The sequence below is a fragment of the Sciurus vulgaris genome, assembly GCF_902686455.1.
Source record: "Sciurus vulgaris genome assembly, chromosome: 5".
In the NCBI taxonomy this organism is placed as follows: Eukaryota; Metazoa; Chordata; class Mammalia; order Rodentia; family Sciuridae; genus Sciurus; species Sciurus vulgaris.
Genome location: NC_136465.1, coordinates 79,746,212 through 79,765,204, shown reverse-complemented (window position 1 = coordinate 79,765,204; position 18,993 = coordinate 79,746,212). Strand labels below are relative to the sequence as shown.

Sequence of the window (18,993 nt, the reverse complement as noted above, 5' to 3'; positions counted from 1 at the left end):
ATAGTAAATTTTAATGTAGAAGGTGAACTAAAAGTTTTAGAATAGAAACGAAGAATAAAATGAGACTCTTGGAAATCAGATACTCTAAATGCTTGATTTCAAAAGTACGTAAGTGTCAAAACTTTAAAAATCATTCCTCCAAATCATCAGGCTGCTTTATAAGTATCCTACCTATGTGTTATTAGTTTCAAATTAGTTTTGGGGACACGTTTAACATTGTTAGGAATATCTTATTTACATTTGGAAATACATTAAAATTTTCAATGTAATTTTCTAGTATGTGCCACAATTCATTTTAATTTAAATGCACAATACCAAATCATGGCTGATGACTGTCTTTTTAAAAAGTATCTTTTTATCTTTTACTATAACTGTTAGGGCATTTTCATTGTACAAAATAATGGATTTCATTGTGACAATTTTATACATGAATATAATGTACTTTGATCTTATCCACCCTTCTTGTTTTCTCTCTTCCCCCTTCCCTCCTCTTGTTTCCCTTACCCCTCCCTAATAGTTCCCTTTCTATTTTCATGTCATCCTTTTTTTAAAAAAAAATTCTACATTCTACATATGAGAGAAAACATGCAATACTTGTCTTTTTGAGTCTCATTTATTTCACTTAACATGATGATTCATTCATTCTATCAGTTCCATTTTCCTGCAAATGACATGATTTAATTCTTCTTTATGGCTGAATAACACTCCATTGTGTGTGTGTGTGTGTGTGTGTGTGTGTGTATAAAATATACTACATTTTCTTTATTCATTCATCCACTGATTGGTATCTAGGCTGATTCCATAACTTGGATATTGCAAATAGTGCTACAATAAACATGAGTATACATGTATCTCTGTAGTACGATTATAGTATGATGACTTTGATTCCTTTAGGCATACACCCAGAAGTGGTATATCTAGGTTATTTGTCAGATTTATTTTTAGTTTTCTGAGGAAATTTAATACTGTTTTCCATAGTGGCTGTACTAATTTACATTTCCACTAACAGTGTATAAATATTCCTTTCCCCCTGCATATTCCCCTTGTATTTGTTATTTTTTGTTTCCTTGATAATAGCCATTCTGACTTGGGTGAGATTGAAATTCAATGTAGTTTTGATTTTCATTTCCTTTGTGGTTAAAGACGTTGAACTTCTTTTTTTTTTTTTTTTTTCTTCTTGGTATAACTATTGGCCATTTGTACTTCTCCTGAGAAATATCTGTTCAGCTTTTTTGGTCCATTTATTAATTGGATCATGTGTTTTTTGCAGTTATTTTTTTACTTTGTTACATATCTTGGATATTAATCTACCAGGTAAAGAGCTGGCTAACATTTTCTTCCATTCTGTAGACTTTGTCTCTGTTGATTGATTCCTTTGCTATGTAGAAGTTTTCTAATTTGATGTAATCCTACTTGTCATTTCTGGTTTTTATTCCCTGAGCTATTGGAGTCTGTTAAGGAAATTGTCTATACCTGTATCTTAAAGTAATTCCCCTCTGTTTTCCCTCATAGTTTCAAAGTTTCAGGCCTTACATTAAGGTCTTTGATACATTTTCAGTTGATTTTTCTACAAGATGAGAGATAGGGATCTAATTTAAATCTTCTACAGTGGAAGTTCAACATTCTCAGCACCATTTACTGAAAAGGCAGTCTTTCCTCCAATGTATATATTTGGCTTTCTTGTTAAGAATAAGATGGCTGGAGTTTTGTGAGTTTATTTCTGGTTCCTCTATTCTATTCCTTGGTCTATGCATGTATTTTGATACCAATACCATGCTGATTTTGTTACTATGGCTCTGTAGTATATTTTGAAATTGGGTATTGAGATATCTCTGGCATTGTTCTTTTTGATCAGTATTGCTTTTGGCAGTTTGGGTTCTTTGTGTTTCCATATGAATTTTAGGATAGTTTTTCCTCGGTTTCTGTAAAGAATGTTATTGGTATTTTGATGGGGATTTCATTGAATCTGTAGATCACTTTCTGTAGTATACCCTTTGAGAAATATTTATTCTTCCTATCTGTGAACATAGAATGCCTTCTGTCTTCTAGCATCTTCTTCAATATTTTACAATTTACATTGTTAACTTCCTCCGGTTTATCTCTGAGTATTTAAAAAGGCTATTGTGAGTGGGAATGTTTTTCCTGATTTCTTTCTCAGTGAGTTTATTGTTGGTGCACAGGAAAGTTGCCATTTTTTGTTTGTTTTGTATCCTGCTGAATTTGCTCATCAGTTCTAAGAGATTTTTGGTGGAATCTTTACATTTTTCTATGTACAGAATCATATGAACAAAGATAATTTGATTTCCTCCTTTTCTAAGTTTATGCCTTTTATTTCTTTCTCTTGACTGATTACTTTGGCTAAAGTTTCCAATGCTATTGAGTAAGAGTGGTGAGAGTGGACACCCTTGTCTCATTCCTGATTTTAGAAGAAACACTTTCAGGTTTTCTTCATTTAGTATGATGTGGGCAATGGGTTTGCCATACATAGCATTTATTATGTTGAGTTATGATCCTTCTATTTATTTATGGTTTTTATCATGAAGGGATGCTGAAATTTATTGAAGAGTTTTCTGCATCTATTGAGATAATTATGTGATTGTATCTTTGATTCTATTTATATGGTGCATTGCATGTATTGTTTTGCAAATGTTGAACCAATCTTTCATCCCTGGAATGAAACTGACCTGATCATGGTGTATGATTTTTTTAATGTGATGTTGAACTCAATTTGTAAGTCTATTGTTTTCTTTCTTGTGTCCTCATCAGGTTTTGGTATCAGGGTAATTCTGGTCTCATAGAAATGAATTTGGAAGAATTACTTTCCTTTATATTTTATGGAGTATTTTGAGGAGCATTTCTGTTAGTTCTTCTCTAATGCTCTGGTAAAATTCAGTTGTGTATCTGTTCAGTACTTGTGTTTTCTTTGTTGGGAGACTTTTTATTGCTGGTCCAATCTCATTGTTTACTATTTATTTATTTAGGCTTTAAACTTTTTATTTCCTCTTGATTCAATATGAGGTCAGATGTTTCAGAAATTTGTCCTTTTTCCCCTAGATTTTCCAATTTATTATTTTGATAATTTTCAAAATATTCTCCAATAGTCCTCTGAATTTCAGTGGTATCTGTTATATCCCCCTTTGTCTCTTAATTAATTAATTTATTTTTTCTATCTTTTTTTCCTTTTCCCTCTCTTTTGGTTACTTTTGTCTCAGTGGTTGTCAGTTTTGTTTTTCTTTTCAAAGAGTGAACTATTTTTTTCACTGATCCTTTAACTTGTTCTTTTATTCTCGTTTTCATTACTTTCAGCTCTGATCTTTATTATTTCTTTCCTTCCACTGAATTTGGGTTTGGTTTGTTCTTGTTTCTTGAAAGCCTTGAGATTCATCACTGGATTATTTATTTGAGATCTGTTTTTCCAATGTAGGCACTTATAGTTATAAACTTACCTTTTATAATTGCTATCACTGTGTCCACAGGTTCTAGTCAGTTGTGTTTGCATTTTCACTTAATTCTAAAAATTAAAAAAAATTTCCTTTTATTTCTTTTATGTCCTACTTCTTATTCAAAAGTATCACTCAAATTTTATGTGTTGTATAACTTTGGTAGTTTTTCTTATTGTTGATTTCTAATTTTATTCCATTACAAGTTATTAAGATGCAAGAAATTATTTCAGTTGTTTGTATTTATTAACATTTGTTTTATGGCCTAAAATATGACATATTTTGGAGAAAGAGTCACATGGTAAAGAAAAGAATATGTATTCTGCAGCTGTTGGGTGAAATATTCTGCAGATGTCTGTTAAGTCTATTTGGTCTATAGGGTAATTTAACTCTGATATTTGTTTAATTTGTGCCTAGATGATTGCATTATTGGGAAGAGAGGCATGGTGGGGGCCTATCTCTCTAAGTCCTGTAGTATTTGTGTTATATATTTGGATCCTCTGATGTCAGTTTATGTATATTTACAATCATTATACGTTCTTGATGTTTTCCCCCTTTATTAAATTGTAGTGACTTGCTTTCTCTTCTGATTTTGACTTGAAATCTATTTTGTCAGATATGAGTATTGCTATTCATGCTTGCTTTTGGATTCCATTTGATTGGCATATCACTATTCATTATTTAATTTTCAGTCTGTGTATATCTTTGCTGATGAGGGTGAGTTTCTTGCAAACACTTTCTTGGTTCTTGTTTTCTTTTTACAGACTACATTTTGATTCATTACACAAATGGGGTACAACTTTTCATTTTGATGGTTGCACATGCTGTAGATCCATATCATTCCTGTTGATTCTTGTTTTCTAATGCAATTGGCTTGTGTGCCTCTTTTAATTGGATATTCAGACCATTTACATTCAAGATTTTTTATTGGAGGAAACGTATTCGTTTCTATTAGTTTGTTTTCTTTTTCTTTGGTCATTTTTAAATTCTATGTTCATATCTTTCACTCTTATTTATCTTAGGGGTTTGATAGTTTATTGAAATTATCATTTCTGATTTTTTCTATTTCTTATTTACTTAAATACTCTTTTATTGAGATTTATTCTTTCCCATGCTTTTTTTTTTTTTTGTGTGTGTGTGTTTATCTTGCTTCCTCATCTGCATGTAGGATTCCTTTGAGTATTTTCTGTAATTTTGGTTTAGTGGTCATGAATGCTTTTGTTTATTCTTGTTTTAGAAGATCTATATTTCTCCTTTGATTCTGAAGGATAACTGCTAGCTATAGTAATCCAGGTTGCAGTTAATTTCTTTCAGAGTCTGGAACATGTCACTCCAAGCCCTCCTATCCTTTGAATTTTCTGGTGAGAAATATACTGTTAATATGATGGACTTGCATTTATAAGTGACTTGGTATATGCAGTAGTTTTGTAGTTTTCAGTATTCTTAGCTTTATTTTTAGTAGTATAATATGTCAAGGTGTCATGGAGGGGTTCTAAAAATCTCCAGTACCTGGATACTCATGTTATTCCCAAGATTTGGGATATTTTTATTTTTTAAAAAAACTTTTACAGATTGCATTTTGATTCATTGTACACAAATGGGGTACAACTTTTCATTTCTCTGGTTGAACACGATGTAGAGTCATGCCATTTCAGTAATCATGCTTGTATATAGAGTAGTGATGCTTGCCTCATTCCACCATCTTTCCTTCCCTTGCCCCTCCCCTCATTTTCCTCTACACAATCTAATATTCCTCCATTCTTCCCTTAGCTCCCACCCCCTGTTGTGTATCAGCATCCACTTATCAGAGAAAGCATTCAGTCTTTGGTTTTGGGGGATTGGCTTATTTCACTTAGCATGATATTCTCTAGTTACATCCATTTACCTGTAAATGCCATAACATTATTCTTCTTTATGACTGAGTAATATTCCATTGTGCATATATACCACATTTTCTTTATCCATTCATCTGTTGAAGGGCATCTAGGCTGGTTCTGCAATATAGTCATTGTGAATTGAGCTGCTACAAACATTGATGTGACTGTGTTACTGTAGTATGCTCATTTTAAGTCCGTCGGGTATAAACCAAGGAGTGGGATAACTGGGTCAAATGGTGGTTCTATTCCAAGTTTTCTGAGGAATCTCCATACAGCTTTCCAGAGTGACTGCACCAATTTGCATTTCTACCAGCAAAGTATGGGTGTGCCTTTCCCCCCCACATCCTCGCTAATACCTGTTATTGCTTGCATTCTTGATAATAGCCATGATTTAGAATATTTTCAGGTAGGCTTCTGAGTCAGTTTTCTGTGAGGTAGCTTGCACCTCAGCTCCTTCATCCACACCTATGGTTCTTGTATTTGGTCTCTTAATCATGTCTCATTGGCCTTTTCTGTTTTATTCATTCTTATTTATTTTTGTATTTATTATTATCTAAATAATAAGGTCCATTTGCTAATTCACCCGTGTGATCTTCAAGGCCTGATGTTCTTTCTTCCTCTGGATCTAGTCTATTGATGAATCTTTCATTTGAGTGTTTCATTTGACTTCCTGAGGTTCATTTCTTTTTTTTTTTTTGCGGTACTGGGGATCGAACTCAGGGCCTTGAGCTTGCGAGACAAGCACTTTATCAGCTGAGCTATCTCCCCAGCCCCTGAGGATCATTTCTAAGATTTTTGGCTGATTCTTTTCAAGAATGATAATCTTCTTATTGAATTGCTTTTTCATATCTTGCATTGTCTTCTTCAGACCTTTATTTGACTCTTCTTTGAATTCATTGATCATTTTAACAATTAAATTTTTGGATTCTTTGTCCTGCATTTTATCCTCTTCTACATGTATGGATTCAGTTATTGGTGATTTTTGAGCTTTTGGAGGAGTCATGTTGCCTTTTTGTATGTTTGTTTCTGGTGTTTCTATGTTAGGATTTTTGCATTTTTTGAGTGGCTATCCTTTTCAGTATGCAGCATTCTCTTGATGATGTACCCTGGAGTTTTGGTTTGTTGTGTAATGTTGAGTGTAATTCTCAGTGGATTTCATATTGTAGTTTTCCCGTGGTTTCTCAGACTTGTGCTTGGGGGATTTTGACTCTGTGCATACTGTGTCAGAACCTGAGGGACATATCTTCTCTGTAGGACTTGTATGGTTGGGGATCCTTTACTAATTTGGAAAGGTATCAGAGTTAGTGAGGTATACTTTCTTTGGTTACTCCCCTCAACTTTTCAGCATTGTACATTATGACAGAGTTTGGGAGCTACTGATGCTTGGGTCTCTCATGGATGTGGTAGCCACAACAGTTGTGTGATTTCCAACAGTTGTTGCTAAGGGAGTGAATGTTTAGTTGAGGCTCTCCAGCACCCCCTCCCCATTTGTGTCTATTTGGGGCTAGGTAACTGGGGCTTTTGCTTCCCCTATTCTTTAAGTTGAGGTACTGCCATGGTTTGAGCAGGATGATGTTTTGGATGAAGTAAGATACAATTTCTCCTGAGGTAGACTTGGAGTACAGCTCATTATCAAAGCATCCACTCAATGTTCAAAGTTCTGCCAGCACCTCTCTGAGGGGAGACAGCCACCATGGGTAAAAGCAATAACTTATAAGCAAACCAGATGAAAATATACAATAAAACTTTTTAAAACAACATCTACAACACCACTGATAAATAGAGAAGAAAGGAGCAATAATAATGAAGAATAAGCTAAAAAGTTAGACATCAATGGCAGAAAAATTAATACTAAAATAAAAAAAATAATGGGGGAAGTGAAGAAAGACCTAAGAAGTAATGAAAAAAGGAAGAAAGAAACAAGAATAATAATGAGAAGGAAGAAAGACAAATCCAATTAAAGATTAAAAATACATAAAATTTGATGAAATATAAAAAATAATGAGAAAACCCAACAACAACAAAAACAAAAAAACAAGCAAACAAGACCAAAGAGTCCTCCCTGTCTGAGGTATTTGAAATGGAGACACTTCCTCCTGGGTCTTCTAATTTTGAAATCTGCCAAGTATGTTGAGGGTGTAATGAGTTGAAGTTGCAGTCTGGTGTGTTCTTTCTCAGTTCCAGTCTAAACAGCGCAAACCAATTAAGGCAATTTTGAGGGTGAGCTTCACCCCTTTTTGATCACCGGTGAGAGCTAAAGCAAAGATGTCCACAGAACTAAATTTTCTCTGGAGCCCTCCATCTTCACACCAGGAGTGGGGACTCAGCAAGAATGGGGGCTGCCTACCATCCCCTCCCCAAATGAGTCTGTGGACTAATGGTGTTTGTGCACCCTTTGTCCTGAATGTAGTTAAAGTGACTGAGCCAATAGGATCTGTGCTGGGTTGGGGAAATGTGGAACCCAAGGAACCAACTTCAACTGGTCCATGCGATGGTATGCTCTAGGATCCAGTCTCCTCTTGAATCCACCCTCAGCTGTCCTCACTCTTCATAACAGAGGTTGAACTGGCAAAGCATCTCCTGCTTCCCTTTGCCTTGCAGATAGCACATCTCACTGTGCAGAGTTCTCAACAGATTTGTGTCACAGTCACTTCCCTGGACCCAAACTGACTTTCCAGCTGGTACCTGCTAAGCCAGTAAAGAGAAGGTAGGTCTTGGATATATAAAAAAGGTAGGGGTTTCTCAACTCTCATACAGCAAGTTCAGACAAGAAGAACCTTCTTAAGATGTCTTCCCTTGGTGGCACAGTGTGAGCATGCTGGGAAGCATGGAAAACGACTCCTCATGCAGAACCCAGCCTGTATAAGGCTCCTGTCTGCTTAGCCTGCACACTTACCCTGTGCACATTGGTCCTTCAGCCTGCTGAAGTAACCTTTCCCCTTCCCTGCCCAGTCCCTTGAGCATTTGGTGTTGGTGTGCTCCATTCCTCCCACCACTCTAAATATCAACGTATCTGGTTTCACCTGGTCACTGACAGGCTGCTCTCCAGCGCTTTCCCATGACCCCCACACCATTAAGGTTAAGATTAAGTGAAGTCCTAAGGGAGGAACGCTAATCCAATAGAAGTGGTGAGAACAAGAGAGACACCAGGAGTACACAGAGAAGACCAAGTGAGTTCAGAGAGAACTGGTCCTGAGAGAAGGAGGTCTGAAGACCAGTTAGCAAGAAAGGCCTTGCCAGAATCTACCAGGACTGTGAGGACATACATCTTTGCTGCTTAAGCAGCAAGTCTGTGGTATTTTGTTATGGAAGCCAGAGCACAATCATTACAAAGAAAGTAAGATGAAAATATTCATGCTGAGCAAACGATATGCTAAGTATTCAAAGAAAATAAGTAAGGAATGGGTGTGAATAAAAAGGAACTATTTGATGCTTTGTAGTTAAAGGTAAGTAATTACAAAGATTCTACAAAAATGAACTACACTTTTAAACTGTTCATATTTACTCTACAAAAATCATTATTTAATAAAACTGGTCATTAAAGCAAAAATATACATAACACATACTAGAAGGTTTGATTAGTGTAAAGAGGTCTTGAGAGATGCCAGTCTTTGGATTAGGAGAGAGTGATATAATTCAAAAATGGTTAGAAAGTGAAATGCTGCATATATACAGATGTATGTTACTTAGTAAAAATATAATAAGTAGTCTGCTAAAAAAGAGAACTGGGGAAAAGGAATAACAACAAGTTCATCAGAACAATAAAAAGCAGATAAGGTGAATTAGAGAAGAAAAGAGAAAACATGACTGACAGTCACAAGTAGGGACATTCTAATGAGGCCAGTTACCAGATATCCCTAAGTGAATTATTAAGTCAGTCACTAAAAGGGAGAATCCTCAAATTTAAGACTAACCCATTTTTGTGTGTACATATATGCAATATTATATAAATAAGATCATTTTGTACATTTATGTGTTTTATGTTTTTATCTTGTACATAAAGTGAAGTTTAAAAGAAATAAATTAAGAAGGTTGAAAATGTGGGAATAAAGTTGTAAGGATACAAATGGACTATTAAGTGTTTCCAATATTTTCTTTCCTTTTTGGTTAGTGACAACCCCAAGGTCATTATGTGCATTTCGGTGTACAAACAACTAGCTTTTGTTAGATGAGAGGCAGATAAAATTTTATCTCATTAATCACTAAGCTTTTGCTGACTTTTTTAGCTTTGCAATATGAAACTGAATTCTGAACTAACATATCAAGTAGACAAAGGTAAGTGAATCAATGCTAACATCAGATGAAATACTCATTAAGTTGAAATGAGTCAATATTTAAAATGATATTTCATGAAAAAAGCAAGCATCACTAAGCGTGATACAGCAATTAAGGCCATGAATCTTTAAAAAAATGTACTATTGAAATAAATGCATCAAAATTTAAAAATGAACTAATATTGAATCCACATACTATAAAATTTTAAAAATATTGTACAATCTGATGCATCAAGCAGAATGAGTAAATTTAAAGATGATGTGAATGGCACACCCAATAAAGTTTATTCTAATTGATTAAATATAGTCTTTCACCAACAGAAAATATATGATCTTTTCAAAGAAATAGTACCCTTTTGCAAACATGGACCATTAATGAGGCAAAAAATTCTCAGTTAAAAAAAAAAAGTTATTTAGTTTTATTGTATTACAGACAACTATACTCAGTGCTCTGCATGTATTATCATTTTGCAACCTTGAAAACAATGACACCACTTATGGTACATAAGGAAATGGAAGATAAAAGAGGTCAAGAACCTCAACCAGAAAAGGGAAAAAAATCATGTTAGCCCAAGCAATCTGATTCCCAAACTTGCATTGCAAAGGACCTAATAATCCACATACACTGCCATCCTTTATCTACGAGGGATTGATTACAGTCCTCAACACAGGTTACAATTTTGTGATGCATAAGTACCCTATGTAAAATGAGATTTTATTTGCATATAGCTGAAGCACATCCTCCAGGTCATTTAAAAGTATCTGTAGATTTCTTGTATGACCTAATACAATATAAATACTATGTGATCTTTGTTATACTGTACTTTTAGGGAATAGAGACAGGAAAAAGTTTGTACTTGTTTGGTAGTGATGAAAAAAATTGTGGATTTTTTTTTGATTTGCAATTGCTTGAATCTGCATACATGGAACCTGTGGATTCAGAGGGACAACTGTAATAATAAAAGAAATTAATGATATTGAAGACAAAAATAAAAATTCAGAAAATAGGAAACCAAAGGTTTCTTTTTAAAAGTTCAATAAATAGAAAACAAATATAGATGATATTGGAAATATAACAATAATCCATTGTAAAAACAAAAAGAAAAGTGTATAAGCATAGTTTTTCAGCTGAAGTAGAATATGATTAATTGGACAGTTTTAGTGTCTGGATTGATAGTACGGGCAACTTTCCCTTGCCAGGCTCCAGAGGTGAGTGGTGGACCACAACACCCAGCTTTTCCCAGAAGCCCCTCAAACAGTTTCACCCAGAGCACCTCTGCCAAGATCCATTTTCACAACCCAAGGGAGGAGGATTTGTGGCCAGTTCTACACAGAAGATTTCTAGCTTTTTATGGTAGGTCAGCTGGGAAAGCCATGCCTGTGTAGTCTTCATGGAGTTTTTGTTAGACTTAGATGGAGTGTGTGTGTGTGTGCACATGTGTGTACATGTAGCCTCTTTTTGGGTGCCATGTCTTAGCATTAGGTATAATGGTTGTTCTTTGCTATATCTACATTTTGTACAGTCATCTTTATTTTGTTCCAGTCAATCCTTCATTATTCTACCCCCTAAAGTATAATAAAAAATTCTTCGTATTAATGTTTAGTGGTTAAATTTCCTCACCATTTGTCTCCTGATTGAACTCTGACCAATAGAAGATGTTAAAGTATCATTTGATTAAATTTTCACTAAATCAGTATGCATGGAAGGAAAAAAATAATAACCCAATAATTGGTGTGTACTAACCAAATACAAGAACAGTATTCTTAATGGTGAGAAGTAAAATATGTTATACTAATTCCTGTATTAAGAAGAGCTTTGTATTAGTTATTAGCCAGTACAATTAGGGGAGATAATAAAGAAAAACTTTTGAAAATTTGAATTGAAATGACAAAATATTTATTTTTGAACAGAGTGTTTTACCTATGAATAATCCAATGAAATCCACAAAGAAGTAGCTAGTAGACTATTAAATAGAATAAATATGCTTAGCAATATTGCTAAATACATAAAGATACAACTATTCACCAGTAAAGACTATTTAAAATATGGCATTTGAAATTAACTTTTTCATAGTAGTAACGAAAATGAGACAGGGCCTGAAAATAAGTCTCACATTTCAGATTTTATTGAGGCAGTTATTAAGAAAAAGAAGATCTGAATAAATGTAGATATAAAAGAACATCTGAATACATGTAGACGTATATCTTTTAATTCAGTAAATAGGATCGATTTCTTAAGGTAGCTATTGTGTCCAAATCCTAGTGTCCAAAGAAAATCCCAGTGGATTTTCTGAATATTCTCATTAAATATAATTAAATATAAATTAAATATAGTTAGCACAGAAGCCTTTGTAAAAGACTTTAGTGTGAGAGACATACTTAGTAGATATTGCCAATTAAGAAGGCTGAGGGCAAAACAAAATAATTTAAATCTCAGTAAGTTCTCTGAGACTCATTTTTCATTTTGGAAATTATAGAATAATAATTTGTGTCTTACAGTTCTTTAGAATTTTTTCTGAGACCACATGAATTGTTTGGGTAGTTGTGATGAGTACATGTGTCTGCATTTATGGCTTGTGAACTATAAGACACATTAAGTATTGATTATCAACACTGAATTTTGGGGGGATTCTACTGGAAGCAAGAAGCTTTTGATAGGAAAACCCTGGAAAGCCTACAGATTTTTTTTTTTAAACCTTTCTACATGAATCTAGTGACTATGTTGAAATAATCTTAGTGGTGATACACTGTTCAAGTCATCAACAGATAACCAAGTCCCATCTATCAATTTAGACATTTCCTTCAAGCTTAATTTATTAAAGTTTAAAATTTTCTAGCTGACAGTTAAATTTGATATGCCAGATTATGCATAAGTTAGAGAAGGCAAAAAAGCTGCTAAACTGTGAAAGAGAATATGTCTTCGTTTGCATTTTAGCAAATAAGAATTCAGTTTTCACCCTAACATCTGTTATGAAAGATTGGAGTCTGTGCAAGATCATAAAGTATATGAATAAAAGTTATTTTGATTATTTTGGGAATAAGCGTTTTCCATAAAAACATTGAGCACATCGTTTAGCATATTTTGGTGCTTTCCTGCTTGATATTGGTTAAGAATATGGAAAAACAATAGAAAGATATCATACGTTGAGATTTTCTTGTTTTCTAGATTTAAGTTTCTCTACTGAGCATCATTCCATTCAAGTAACGGCAGAGTTTGCTTTTGGAATTTTGCAGAGGTCTTCAAAGCACTGGTGAATTGCTATGGCTGGGTCAGGAGACAAAAGATCCCCTCAAGTAATAAATTCTTCCTGCCTCAGTTGTCTCCAGAATCAGTTTGTGGTGGGGAAATTAATATACTGATATAAAACAAGGGGATAAGTAAAAATTATTGTTCTTATTGCTTGGACAGTAACCAACCATTTTAGCACCTCACTTACTATAAACCACAGCATATTTTATTTGCTCAAGATTGTCAATTTCTCCAAATTTGTATTTCTCCATCTGAAGAGGAGAGAGAACAAGGTCATTCTAGTGATACTGTGGGAGATGATGGTGGTTTTGTTTTTCGTCCTGCAGAGGATACCAGAGAGGAGACCATGTGGGTGAACTAGTAAGAAGGAAATGAGAGTGTGAAGACCAAACCGAGGGACATCATAAACCTTTCAAATCTGACCGTATTCTTTCTAGTAAACTTCATCCTCTTTGTAAAATCCCTGATTTGTTTTGTGTTGCTAATATACTCCCTGTGTAAACACATAGGATGATGTAGTTCCAGGCAAAGGATACCACAATCCCAGCACCAAGATTCACATGAAAACCTGACAAACTGTTGTCTCCTTTCTCCTGTTATTTGCCATGTGCTTTCTGTCTGTACATGGTAGGAGTTTTACTAGGCTGTTAGATGAACCAGTTCCCTTGTGCTGCCAGGCCACTGGCACTGTCTGTCTTTAAAGCCATTCGTTTGTCCTGATTTGGGGAAACTAGAAGCAGAAATAGACCTTCCTGATGGTTCTGTAGCAGGAGAGATGTCATCTGAAAGACAGGAAACCTTTAAGTCCACAGATCAATAACGGGACATGGTGTGACTTCTAGGGAAATCAAACCACTGGAGTCTGTAATGGTTCATGCTTCCTCCACTTTTTCCATGTGTATGAATTTGAGTAATTTCTAATGATATTCCAGAAAGTCTTTTCCCTATGTTTATTAAGTAAAAGGATATAAGGTTTGTTTGTTTGTGAGTGGGTATGAAAAGAATGAGAAAGATTAGCCATAACATACCCTTAATTTTTTTTGCAAATACTCAGTTTTACAAAATATGGTGGGAAATATTTAAAAATCATGAAGCCATGTGTCTTTTACATACATATTCTATTTTATCCTCCATTTAAAGCATTGATGATTTGTATTTAAGCATTGTATAGAACTGTCAGCTTATCTCAAGATAAGCTATCCTCCATTGCAGTTTGTAAGACACATATGGATCACAGTATACTTAGATTTCATGGCTTTGAACTTGTAACTGTTCTAGATGGAAGGAATGCCCAATTCTGAATCACATATTGAGGAAGTATGTTAGAGGTTGATTTTGTTTCATCATGAAGACTTACTTCATGCTTAATGGAGAGTAGACAGAATTGTTATTAAAATACACACAGAATAAAATTCAAGAGTGACAAATATACTTAGAGGAAAGTTAGCAAATGAGGCCCTAAGCTGTACTAAAGAAGAGTAGATTTAATACAAACAGGTGAAAAACCTAGAAAAATAACATCTCCATCATTGGTGAAGAAGATAGGGACATGATCATGTCCTTTATCAATGCAGTTAGGAAGGTATACAATTAAGAAGGTTGTTTCTTCTATCGTGTCTTGAGGAACATCTTTTATGAAGTCAAGATCTCATTTTTAATATTTCTGTTTTTCTCCTCCACCACCTGTTGGTTCTTGAGTTGCTGAAAATCTCCATTTAAAAATTCCAATCTCTCTAATTTAAGAAGAATCAAATAAATGTAAAAGTAGAGTAGAAATCATTATATAATTCAATCATTCTTTCTACAACTATTAAAATGACATCTATGAAATCCATGTAATAATAAGGAATTTCTTATAAATATCTTTTATTATAATTGTGTAAAATGTTGAAATAGAAGAAAGTGTAGGCATCATCATTAATGGTAAGTTCTAATCTAAGAATAAAATATATAGCCTTATACAATAACTGAATTGTACATTATTATATATATTCTTTCATTATGAAATCTTAGCATTATTGTATAAATCTTTAGATCATCCCCACATCTGGTTTATTTGTATATCATGCATCCTTGCTAGTGCCACAGAAAGACCATATGGGATGAGATAATATCTGTCTTGTTTAATATTGAGTTCCAGCATAAATAGACATAATTTTACCAAAATCATTTATATGCTTTTAAAATTATTATATTGGGATGTGTCTTTAGGGTTATCTATTTTTAACATTCCACCTCTCCCCACCTTCTATTTCTGATAAAGTTGCATCAGGGCTATATTCTAGTGGTACTTTCTCTAGAATTGTGGACTAGCTAGTCTTTTACTCTGAGATATGCAAAAACTGACACACTGAATATTTGGTGAATAGTGATATTTTAATCAATAAAGTAATGAATGCATGAACTATATTAGGACTGATGAATCAATGAAAATGCAACCTATTAGCAATATGCAGGATGCACAGATTTCCAGGTTCTAGCTTTATGTTATTCAAATTCAAGAACGTCTCAGAGCAAAAGACTTGCTCATCCACAATTCTAGGGAAAATATCACTAGACTATAGCTGTGATGTAACTATGTCAGGAATACAAGTTGAGGGGATATAAATGGCTAAAAGCAGATGACACATCACCAAACAATATTTTTTTAAAAGCATATAAAATATTTTGCTACATTTAAGTCTCTTTCTGTTGTGAATGATGTATTATTGTTATGATAATTTTAGCTGCCTATTTTGCACACAAAAATGTCATTGGACTGTTTGCAATCTAATCAGCAATCAACTTCCTTCCTAAAATGCTATTTTAATGCAATATTTTCCCAATATTTTTTCCAAATTTTTAATTACCATATTGTCAACTCTTGGAGAAGGGAAGAAATACCAATGCAATTCAAAGAATGGCTGAGCCTGGGTCTTCTAAAATCTGAGTCAATGCCAGGGATTAAAATGGTGACATTTCTTTTCGAAAGCAAGTCTTATGCAAAAGTGGGGAGGATATATAGGAATTAAGTTAAGAAAAGTTGTGAAACAATGTGTTGTGGTGTGTGATTTTGCTGGACGTCACTTGGCAATGAGCTGAGAGAGAGCGAGTTGCTCAACACATGTGTTTACTTGGCCCCAAGGGCTATTCTGGGAGAGTCAAGGTGAACCAGATCTGGCCTTAGTCCATGGAGGAGAGGATGAGCAATTTATCTTCCCAGCTCTTCTATTTCCCTCTGGCTGGGGTCGACTCAAGGAGAACCAGCACTCTACTTTTCTGCCTTTCATCATCCAGCCATATGGGGGCCACTCTGAAGAGCGATGCGCAGAGTGGACTTACGCTCAAGTTCAAAGTGGAGAAATAATTGCTGACCAAGAGACTAGGAGATGGTCAGGGAGTGTGAGGACTTACACAAGTTTTTTTCTGATATTGTCTGCCCCTTCTGTCACTCAGGGGTATTTACACCCTAAAAGAGTGGCTTTCTGAGGGCATGAATTATGCAAGTTAATGGGACTTTGTGCTCAAGGGACCTTAGCCTGGTTTAATGCTCTACTCTTCTTGTTTTGTCTCACAGACACAAGGCACTCCTGTACTGCAGAGGGGATGCTTTATACTAATTCGGAAGGAATTCTGTCTCCGCTTGTCCTGTGGATCATGTCAGATACATGCACAGCATCCCTTTTTCCAAACCAGGCTCATTTTACTTGCACTGTGGAATGTCAGTCATTGAAGCAACAAGTTTGCAAAAGACAGTTTATACACATGGTGGCTAAGCCTGTGGACTGATTTCAAATCCTCCTCCTGAGGAAGGTTGTCTAAGGCCTGGGAAAAGGTGATTGGAGAAGAGAAGGAGATGGTGCTGTGCACGCGTATCACTCAGCTTCATGGCTGAATTGGCACGATGAGCAGAGCACATAGGACTAAAGCATGCACCAATTTTAGAATACTCTTTTGCTCTAGGGTCCACTTGAAGTCAGAAGCCTCTTGGAAAACTCCATAAGTGGGTCTGAGTAATGTCCTCAATTGTGGAAAATGTGGGCTTCGAAATCAAAAGAAGGCCAACAAACACTGGCACCTTTCTAGTGATAGGAAATAAAGGATAGAACATGCTCTTTTCTTTAGAAAAGATGCTTGCACATGTAGATCAGACCACTGGATGTCCAAAAACGTCACTCAGTTATATGTCCCGAATTTTTTCAAGTTTAATTTTCTTCTGATGTTTTATTCTTATTTAATATTATGGTATTTTATGATATTTCAGGAATTTTCTATTTCCTGCTTACAGGTACCAATTAATATAATGACATTAATAGACTGAATTTGGTGTTTTGTAAAGTGTCATTAAACTGAGAGCAGTGGCTAGAGGTGTAGCTCAGGGTTAAAACAGTGCTCAGCATGAGTGAGTCCAGATGTCAATCCCCAGTGTGGGGCACAGACACACAGCCTGAGAACAAGAGAAATGATGTAGTGCTGACATAAAATATTGAAATGTTATTATTTCTAGAACTTAAGTGTAAATTAATTTGATTTTTTCCTCATAGTAAACATAGATTAAAACCATTCACCAATTTAATAGCTACATGCAATGTGTTAGAGGTGATGTTTTGCTCAGTCAAGATATTGCTTCCTGGATGGCATCTGCCAGTGCAATGTAAATTTATGGTAATCTGCATTCATCCTATACCTCAGCTGGTTCTGGCAGAGTCTGGATACTTTAATTTAATAGGGATGTGAAGAGGAATATCACTCACTGTAACTTTCACCAGTCCTAGCAGATAATGACTTAAAATAAATAACTACATTCTTAAAGGAATGGAACACATTATAGCCACCACAAAGTTTGAGTTTCAGAGGCTCCTCCTTTCTCCTGCTTAGAATAATGTCACTTTGCAAACATGAGTTTTACCAGCTGCCTAATCTGAGCATTTCAATAATTCATTCAAGAATAAGTAAATAACTACAAACCTTGGCTTGAACATAAGACAAAGCTCTAAGGGGCATCTAATATTCAGGAGCCCTCAGCCTCTGTAGTAGAACAAAAGATCTATTTGGTCCCCAGATACTGGAGTCAGTTTAGGATCCATATTTGAAAGTCTCAGAATGTAGATACTCGTCTTCCATCTGGGCACCATTTTCTGGTACATGGCTACAGATCTTTGAGAAAGCACCACATAAACACATCCCCACTTTTCTTGTGGTGCATTATGTGTCTTTTTTCAGGATACTTAGATCCCCTCAGTCACTGGACTCTGATTCTCTCTCTTGGTTCAGTGCTCAGAGCTGGGTGAGGGTTTTAGACTTCCTTCCTCAAAGGCTAAGCTCATTAATCAAATGTTCAGCTCTCTTCCCCTTTTGGTTCATAGTATTTAGCAGACTACAAAGCTCCCTCAACTGCTGTCTTCTGAACTTGCTCCAGAGGGTGTTGCTCTCAGGACTTCCCTGAACCTGACCTCGCAGGGTCTTCAGTGAGTCTATGCTGCCAGTGCTCAGCCTCAACCCGCATGGGAATTTCCTTGCTTCCAGGACACCTCTCTCTCCTGGTTATACCCCTGTTCATTAAACACCACTTTCAATCTCTTGCTGGTAATTCTTCTTCTCTCTAAATATTAAAATCACATTAATCAAGGGTTCAATTTTTCAAATTGTAGCCAGAAAGGCTGATCTTGCTGGCGAACTCATAGAATCTCCTTGCTGAGAGTATAATTACCAGTTCCTTAGAGATGAATAAGGCTGATTGTCCCAATCTCTTTTTCTGCCTATCCATGATCTCTTAGTGGAAATCATACTTTTTCTTTCTTCAAATGTCAAAAATACCTTAAAAGTAACATAACTAAAAATCTACTGAGAAGAAGGAAGCTTCAGCAATGTTTGTGCTTGGACACCTGATAAATCAGAATGATGGTGATCTAGAACTTAATGTAGTTTTTAAAAACATAGTTTTAATAAAACCATAAAAACTATATTTTACCTAGTTTTAATATTAATTAAAATATATTTTGATATTATTTTAATATTAAGTATAGGTATTGATAGAAATCTTTATGATATGCAAGCATCATTACAAATATAGTGATTTAAGTAGACAGAAATGTAAGATTATGATGGATTCACCTCTTTTTGATATCTTGCACTTGATACAGACAGTACATAAAACTTTTCAGAAATGGAAG

At 34.9% G+C, this 18,993-nt stretch overlaps 1 protein-coding gene across 1 annotated transcript in view; it reads left to right on the top strand.

The window, feature by feature from the left end:
• Positions 1-18,993, top strand: part of LOC306662244 (taste receptor type 2 member 14-like) — a gene marked incomplete at both ends in the record, with an annotated part of 40,604 nt that overhangs the window by 1,311 nt on the left and 20,300 nt on the right. The window lies entirely within an intron of this gene.